This window comes from Rattus rattus, chromosome 17, assembly GCF_011064425.1.
Source record: "Rattus rattus isolate New Zealand chromosome 17, Rrattus_CSIRO_v1, whole genome shotgun sequence".
NCBI classification, from domain to species: Eukaryota; Metazoa; Chordata; class Mammalia; order Rodentia; family Muridae; genus Rattus; species Rattus rattus.
The window spans coordinates 7,607,929-7,617,616 of NC_046170.1; the positions used below are offsets into that span (position 1 = coordinate 7,607,929).

Genomic DNA, 9,688 nt, shown 5'->3' on the forward strand with positions numbered 1-9,688 from the left:
AGCTAACTACAAAAAAAAAAATCAAACAATCTAATCAACAAATGGGGTATAGAACTAAAGTGAGAATTCAGAACAAAGGAATCTCAAATGGCTGTGAAGTATCTAAAGAAATGTTCATTCAAAGTTTTTAGTGATCAGAGAAATGCAAATCCAAACAACCCTGAGATTCTACCTCACACTAGTCAGAATGGCTAAGATCAAAACCTCAGGTGACAACACATGTTGGCAAGGATGTGGAGTGATGGGAGCGATGCCCTTGAAACCCTCCATTATTGATGTTATTATTATGGTTAGAGTTAAGTATGATTGGGTTCATGGAAAATCCCCAGCCAGCTGCAGAACACTAATACAAACCTGGTGGTCAGGATGAATGATGATATGATAAAGTTCTGACCTTGCTGAGAAATACATCTGACATCAAGATACCCAATGTGATGACCTGTAACTTTTCTGAAAAACCAACATCCCCTTGACATCACCTGATCACATGAATACTGTGTCCTTGGCCTGTGTAAATGTTTCACACTTCCCCCTCCCTCTGTTACCCCTGTTAAGGTATAAATTCAGCCTTGGGAAAAAAATAATTTTCGCCTTGATCAGACGCTTGTCTTGGCATCCTTCTTCATGTCTCTTGTTCCCCATTCTCTTCCAGGTACCCTCTGTACCCTCGTTGACAGTGGAGAAAGTGGAACACTCCTCCATTGCTGCTGGGATTTCAAACTGATACAACTACTCTGGAAATCAATTTGGAGGTTCCTCAGAAACTTGTAAATAAACCTACCTAAAGAGCCAGCAATACCACTCAGGAATATAGCCAAAAGATGCCCACCATGCCACAACGGCACATGTTCCACGATGTCCATAGCGGCCTCATTTGTGATAGCCAGAAGCTGTAAATAGCCCAGATGTCCCATGGCAGAAGAATGGATACAGAAAATGTGACTTACCTACAGAATGGAATATTACTCAGCTATTAAGAACAAGCTTTGTAGGCAAATGGTTGGAACTAGAAAAGAGTGAGATAGTCAGACTCCAAAGGACAAGCACAGTATGTTCTCACTAATAAATGGATATTAGCAAAAAATGTACAGAATACCCAAGATACAGTCCACAGAACTCAACAAGCTCAACAAGCTGAAGGGCCCAAGTGAGGATGCCTCAGTCCCACCTGGGAAGAAGAAGAAAGTAACCACAAGGGGAAAGGGAAGGAGAGATAGGGGAGGGAAAGGAGATGGGGTGGGGAAAGAGGGGAACATGATCTGGTATGTGGCATGGAGGAAAGGACAGAAGCCCTGAGGGTCAGCAGAATGAATTGAAACAAATGACCTCAGAAAAAAGGAGGTTGAGAGGACCCTCCAGAATATACCAGAGACCTGGGAAGAATGGAATGGAAACAAATGACCTCAGAAGGAAGGAGTTTGGGAGGGTCCTCCAGAATATACCTGGGAAGTGAGATACTCTCTAGAGTCAAAGGGAGGGGACCCTAGATGAAATCTCCTACAGTGGGGAGAGGGAACTTATTGAGCCCACCTTCAGTAGAAAGACAGGGCATCAAGTGAGGCATGGGGTTGCTATCCCACAGTCAAAATTCTTACTCATAATTCTTCCTGTCTGAAAGAACTGCAGGAATGGAAATGGAGAAGACCCTGAGGAAAAGAAAATCCATGCCCAAAGTTGGATCCAGCTCAAGGGGAGGCCCCAAGACCTGACACCATTACTGAGGCTATGGAGTGCTCACAAAAAGGGACCTATCATGACTGTCCTCCAAAAGACCCAACAAGCAGCTGAAAGAGTCAGATGCAGATATGAGCACCCAAACAATGAACAGAAGCTGCTGACCCTATGGTTGAATTAAGGAAAAGCTAGAGGGAGCTGAGGAGGAGCTTTTCCTCCTCAGGGCAATTCTGTAGGAGGACCAGCAGTCTCGATTAACCTGGACACCTGAGATCTCTCAAATGCTGGATCACCAATCAAGAAGCATATACCAGCTCAGATGAAGCCCCCAACACATATACAGCAGAGGACTCCCAGCTCTGTGTTCAGTCAGAGAAGATGCATCTAAACCTCAAGAAACTGGAGGCCCCAAGAAGTTTTACAGGTCTGGTGGAGTTGGTGGGGTGGGGACATCCTCATGGGTACAGGGAATCAGGGGAGGAAGTATGGGATTTGGAACAGTTGGAGGGTAGACTGGGAGGGGAATAAATTCTGGAGGGTAAAAAATAAATAATAAAATAAATAAATAAATAAATAAATAAATAAAAACAAATAAGCTTAGAATAAAAATGGTAGGTCACGGGTGTTTTTCCTCTTTAAAGGCTTCTACTTATTTACCTGTATTGTCCTCTATTTCTTTAAGGGAGTTATTTATGTCTTTCTTAAAGTCCTCTATCATCACCATGAGATATGATTTTTAAATCCAAATCTAGCTTTTCCAGTGTGTTGGGATATCCAGTATTTGCTTCGGTGGGAGAACTAGGCTCTGGTGATGAGTAGTCTTCATTTTTGTTGCTTAGGTTCCTGTGCTTGCCTCTTGCCATCTAGCTGTCTCTGCTGTTAGCTTGTCTTGCTGTCTCTGACAATGGCTTGACCCTCCTGTAAGCCTGTGTGTCAGCAGTCCTGGAGACTGGCTCTCTTTCAGAGGGATATGTGTACAGACAGCTGTGTCACAGGGTCAGCTCCAGGTGCAGGTAAAAACTAGAAGGATCTTTTCCCAGACTGCTTCTCGGTTTCTGTGTCCAGAAGGTTCCAGGCATGTTCCTCTTGGGCTAGGAATGTGAGCAGAAGTGGTGGTCTCTCCTGAGCTCTCAGAATTGCCCAAAATTCTGATAGTCCAGCTCTATCTTCCACAAGATTTGGGCAGAGAGAGCTGTTGGACCAGTTCAGCTCTTAGTGTATGTGGAAACCAGATCAGAGGTGTTTTAAAGAGGCTATTATTTCCTACAGAATGCATTCTCTTTATGTTAAACAAATATTAAATATTAGGCAACTGAGCTATTCAAAATAGAGTCCCCCCCCAAAACTGGAAAAGTTTGGTAATAGCTACATTAAAGGACAGTTAGCAGTTGCAAAGTTTTATGTGTTCAAGGGAGGAATTTTGAATTCTGAACAAGGGAAATAACTTTTGTTGAAGATTTATTGCTTGATGAAGGGAAGTGTTCTGTTTTATTTATTTATTCATTCATTGTCTTTATTTTTTATTATTTTTTATTTTTTTCTATAAGCCCCTATTCCCTCCCCCTCCTCCATACTGGTGTTCCCCCCCCATTCATCCCCCTAACTGCCCCCTCCACATTCCCCTGTACTGGGAGTCCAACCTTGGCAGGACCAAGGGCTTCTGAAGGGAGGTGTTCTTACATAAGAACAAATTTGATCTAATGATGTAATTATAGAACAGTGTTGCTTGGTGACTTCAAGAACTTGGGGCAAGGCTGAGGAGCCCTGTAAAAGGTCCACATCATTATAATAACACAAGGCTCTGGAGGAGTTTTCCCAGATTTGTTTCAGCTATGAACAAAGCCGTATCAGATCATGATGCCACACAGGTGTTAACAAAGATCTTGGCATGTGAGAATTTGAATACTGAATTTAAGAGTTACTAGACTCTTAAAGGTGTAGGTAGCACTAATGGATAACTGTAGGTAATGGAAAAACTGATATATTGTCTCTCAGAAGCATTATGCCAATGTATTAGAACATGCTACAGCCAGAGTTGTCAGATATCAAAATACCTGGTGCTTTCATTATGGGGAATTTGGTAATTTGCAAAGAAATTGTGAGGCTGACATCTTCAGAGTTGCAGATCTCTGATGAAGTAACTGAAAAACATGGTACTTTCTGAGTCAGATCTCAAAATGGCCAGTGCATTCATTAACTCTAAGGAATACAGTACTTTCTGCTGTAGATGCAATCAAGAAGTTTCTGGCAGCAATGGGTTCTTTGAAGGAATGCCTAGGCGCCCCATGTTTTGCAGGCACTGTGGTAAGGGATGTCATTGAATTAATGCATGCAGGTTGAGAGGGATATACAAGGTAATCTCTTGCCATCAGGGCATGTCTCTGGGGCCCTACCTCTGCAGCAAAATGTAAGACCCATTTCCAACAAGAACATCTGAGAGTTACCAGGCTCCTAAACACAAAAACAAAAGACAAAAGACAAATAACAACCAAACAAACAAACCAAAACCAAAATAACAGCAACAACAAAAATCCTACTGATTCCAAAGTGTTTGGCCCATCAATAATGTTTCTGCATAGCCATATAGGGATGAAAGGACAAAAAGGGGTAAGTTATTCTATCTGCTTGAGAAAGAAAACAGGATGGCTTATTGTATCTTCTTTTAAATAAATAAAGCATCAGCAGGTCTCAAATATTTCACATTGGTACGGAATATTGTATATTGAGAGAAATTTAAGGTTATTTTGTTACAACATAAGATATATATGTTTCAGGTCTGTTTAAAATTATATATGCAACTCATTTAAAATTTTTATATAAAATTCTAGTCCTTAAAGGCTACAAGTGTAAACTTTGTATAATTAGAAATGCAAGTTAATAGTTAATCACCTAAAATATACATACTTGTAGTCATGTGAGGTACTAGTTTATTTAATTACAGAAATAAGATTTATATAGCCTCCTGTATATGTTTAGAAAAATATTTTGTAAAGATCTTGTCCTTGAAAGGTGATAATATAAATTGATTGAGATAATTAATAAATGTGAGTTAGTACTTGACACCTATAAATTTTCTTACTTATAGTTTTGCTGTGTTCTTATTTAGTTAATTACAGAATTCAGCTTTATTTAGGTTCCCATCTATGTTTTCAAAATTGAGCAGAAATTTCAAAGCTTAAAACACAAACCTTTTTCCATTTAGAAATCCTGATATAGACACATGGTCCTCAAATACTTCAGAGATCTGCAGAATATGGCATTTAAAATGTTTTAATAATAAATTCCTTTTCTGGAAGAGAGACACAGCAGCTCCTGGCAGCACCTGAATCTACTTCAAAGAAAATGATGGGCACCAAAGATCCTCCACATAGAGCTTGCTTCAAGTGTGGCAAATCTAACCATGGGATAAAAAATTGCTGTTTTTACCTGGACTGTTGGCACTATGCTGTCCAAAATCTGGCCACTAGAAAGTCAATTGATTAGCTTTGCATAGTTAAGTTAAGGCAGTCCTTCAATATTCGTGTGTCACTGAAAAGTTTGACAGATATTCATGGGACTGGTGGTCAAAGAGTGTATGCCACACTGATACATAGGAATCTTGGGTGAGGGAGACCAGCAGTCTCTGACATTGCTACAGTTTTGGGAGTTGTTTTCTTTGTGTTTCCTGTTTATTCAAGTGATATTTACTTTTCTTGAGTCTCTGATGGGGTTGAAGACTACCTAGTTATACTGTTATCAGATATCCCTGTTATCAGATACAAAAAGAAAATTCACATATGACACGTAAGTTTGTAAAGATATAAAAGTTCAATTGTTTAGGAACTAAGAAAATATTTTAGTATCTAAAATGATACTTTTTGGGTTGATAAATGTAAGTTATGATAAGAAAGTGATGTAGGCATAGTACTGTTGATTCACCAAGGCAGGATAGATGTGGAGTACTTACTCCAAAATTGCTAAATAAATAAATGTTGACTGGCCATTGTGAGTGTAATATGTACCTTATAGCTCTCATAACTGTTATTATATGTGGTTTTTGTTGTTAGGGAAAAACGTTCTTTGAACTAAAAGTGGAAAATAGAGTGAGAACTTTGGTTTCTTTAAATACCCAGTTATGTTTTGCTTTTGTTTTAATCCCAGGTGTGGGATGTGGGCTGCTTCAGACTGTCTCCAGCTACTAACGATGAGGATCTTGCGCTCTAGGAGGGGGCACGGTTTTTGCAGCTGCAGATAGTTTATATTTGGAATTCTGGGGACTCTTGAGAGGGTACTCATTTGAGAGCCCCGAGATGGCCTGTGGCAGCTGCTGCTCCCCGAGATGATGGCCCTGCTGTTGCATTTGCTGTTGCTCTATTGGTATTTTGCTGGATTCCTAATCAGAGACATCCTGATGACAGAGATTGGACTTGCTCCAAGGAACCTGACGCCCCTATTCAGCGGGAAATAATCCGAAGAGGATTATGTCCCCTTTTCCCTCTAGCCTTCTTCCTCTCTACCCAGTGTTAGGGGTTGGAAAGGTTTGAGGTGGAATAAGGGCTGGAAGGTTGGTAGATAATAGAACCCAATAGAAAAGCCTTCCCAAATTTGCCAATGCTGCCCCAGGTCCATCTTTGTTAAAGCACAACTTAAAAGTTCTCTTTTAAAATTTAACAATGCAAAGTAGTGTGGCTGTTATGGAGAACAGTGTAGAAATGTCCCAGTATTATTTTAAAAGTTAGCACATGAGATAGAAATTAAACTTTCATGGAGGATTGAAGAAATGGAAACAGAGTCTCAGTATTTACATAACCAACTCCAGTGGTCACAATAAGCCATAAACGCAAGCCCAGTATGCACAGACAAATGAATAGTTAAGTGCAATGTAGATTTTATATAAAAAGGGACATATTTATTCTCATTATCTGAAATGTTCCATCCTTACTTTACCCACAGTGAAATCTCAGGCTCATAAAGTTCAATACAGGAGATCACCTACTTAATAGGCGTCAGAGCTGGGACAGGTAGCTGATGATATTTTGATACGCGCTAAAGATGCCAATCAGACCCCAGTTCTTTCATTTTACTAAGCTGCGAGCAACATTTTAAAATTTCATATCATAAACACCCGTAACAGTGTGTCAGGATTCCAGCTATGGAATACAAATGAAGCAAAGTAGAAAGATTTACTTTCACTAAGTCTGAAGAGAAAGTAGGACGTCTTACACACATTTATTCTTAAGTAAAATAAATATAAAGCTGATAAGGTCGCATCATTCAATCTGATAGAGCTTAAATGGAAATCTTCTTTCACCTGATAATGAATGAAGTCCCTGGAGGGCTGTTGTCCTTTCTTTGTTCTTTAATGACTCCTGTGCTCCATGTAGGAGAATGTAGCACTGTATACTGAGCGTGCAATTTGGAGTGCATTGGACATAGGCTGAACTAGATCATTCACTCATTCTGTGTATTTCTACATGTTGTTTTGTTGCTCAGATATTAGTAACCTTTAACTGAGGGTGAAAATACTTACTTTCCAAGATTATATAAAGAAATAGAAATCAATATTATATGTTATGTATGTTATATAAAAATTTATACTTTAAAAATGTAACTGTCGTGGTATAAATTACACCCATCGTGCATACACAATTTCACTTTTGTACTATCTTCAAATAATGTCTTTTTTTTTTTTTTGCACTTTAAGATATCGCTTTTTTGAACTGAGAATGGGGTCCCCATTGGAGGAGTTAGAGAAAGGATTGAAGGATCTGTAGGGGTTTGCAACCCCATAAGAACAACAATATCAACCAACCAGAGCTCCCAGGGACTAAACCACCATCCAAAGAGTACACATGGACAGACCCATGACTCGAACTGCATATGTAGCAGAGGATGGCCTTGTTGGGCACCAGTGGGAGGAGAGGCCCTTGGTTCTGCCAAGGCTGGACACCCCCCTGCAGTGTAGGGGAATATTGGGGGCAGGGGGAAGGGGTGGGTGGTTAGGTGAGGGAACACCTTTATAGAAGAAGGGGAGTGGGAGGGGATAGGGCGTTTATGGATGGGAAACCAGGAAAGGGGATAACATTTGAAATGAAAATAAAAAATATCCAATAAAAATATATTTTAAAAGAGTGAAAGAAAAATAAAAGAGATATGTCCAAAATTTTGAGGTATGTCTTTTGGAGGGAGAGGAACCCCTCTTCTGGCACCAGGACCCCAGAATATTCCCACCCTAGAAACGGAACTGCCTGAAGATAGCCTCGCTCCTAGGGGCTGTTTCTAGTTTCAGAGTGGCCAGAACGTGTTAGAAAACATGTGCTCCCTAAAGACCAGTTTGACCACATGCCAGCAGAGGGGCCGCTTAACTGAGTGTCTGGAAGGCGAATGGCTCCTGCTCTTGACCCTTTTATTATTCAGAGAAAACATTAGAGGGCCCATTCAAGAGAAACGCAGGGAATCTTAGCACAGCTGCGGCAATTCTCACAGCTCTAACAATACTTAACAGTTCTAATCAATCTGCCCAACCCGCACCCAAGCTCCTGTAGGCACAACATGGAACACTGGAAGGAAGAGACCTCATGGATAATCTTTTCAGTTTAATTTCTGTTCTTTTGTCAAGTAACAGGCGCCTAGTATAAACTACTAGGCCTAGACCAAAGTCACCCTTTGTTTTCAGAGGACATAGTCTCACTGTGGTTCTGGCTGTCCTGGAAATCACTATGTAAACCAGACTGGCCTGGAACTCAGAAATTCACTTTCTTCTTTCCCCCGAATGCTGGGATAAAAGTCATAAAAAAGCACCCCCAACTAAACAAGAGGTATTCTAAGAGCACCTCGCCAAGGTCTCTAGAGCTTTTCTTCTTCAATGCAAGTGGTTTGGCACCGTTGATCCTAGAAGGTCATTTATCCAACTGCAATTTGGATAGCCACGTGTGCATCCGTACACTCCTAAGTACCACGTGGTCCCTGAAAATATATCCTGCTCATTGCAGCACCAACCTGGTCTGGTTTGCACCTCAGGCTCAACCCATAGCTGCAGGAGATCAAATGGAAATCAGGATAGCGCACTCATGATTGGATAATTGTTAACCTGCACTACTACCCCGAGGGCTACAAGAGAATCTCTTTCTGGTTGAGAAGCTCGGCTTTCGGCCTTCAGCTTTCGGCTTTCATAACCTCAGGAGTTCCGACTCAGTATCTGCTGGGGCAGGCTGCATTCAGGACATGGAGCATCAAAGCATGAACTTCGTACTTCATGAGGGACTTGACCAGGATAAGGAAAAAATGAATGGTGCAAAGTCACAGAAGGTTTTATCAGATGGAGAGGCTAAAAATGAGGGAGAGAGTGGACAGGGCCAGCCTGGGTCTGGAGCAGCAGCTGCAGACCAGGAAGGAGCAGAAGAATTAAGTGGAGAAGGTGGGACCGCTGCTGGTTCTGCAGGCCTCATCATGGATATCAGGAACCAAGAGGACCATGTCACCAGTGACAGTGGCCAGGACAATGAGAAGCAGCCAGAGAAGCCAGTCTCCAAGGACATGGAGGTCATTGAGAATATGCAAGCCTTTTCCGGTGCTGATATCTGGTATACAGCCTGTTCTAGCGCGCATATCTGGCGGGTAGCTTGTGTCCCTGCTGGTACACCAGCATAGCTTCCACTAAAAGTTCACGCGGTGGCAGCTGCAGGAGATGGAACGAACTTTCCAGCAGAATCACTTCATCAGTGCAAAAGAAAGAAAACACCTAGAAAGACGGATGTGAGTGAAGCTAGAGTTGAGAATTGGTTTAAGGTAAGACGAGAGCAATATAGGAGAGAGCAGACACTATAAATGCTAGAGGTGCCTCTTTTCCAGAAGACTGAGGAGTCCTAGAGAACCACCCTTGCGCACGAGCCAGATGTCTATAAGGTTTTGCCGTCACCTACACTCTTATATCCTCAACATCTCTACTTTTAATAAAAAAGTGACGTCTCTATTTAAAAAAACAAACAAACAAACAAAAAACCAAAACAAGATATCCCTTTTTAAAATGCCTGGC

General features: G+C 41.2%; 1 pseudogene; it reads left to right on the forward strand.

Moving 5' to 3' along the window:
* Positions 1–8,877: 8,877 nt before the first annotated feature.
* Positions 8,878–9,480, forward strand: LOC116886665 (annotated as a pseudogene).
* Positions 9,481–9,688: the final 208 nt, after the last annotated feature.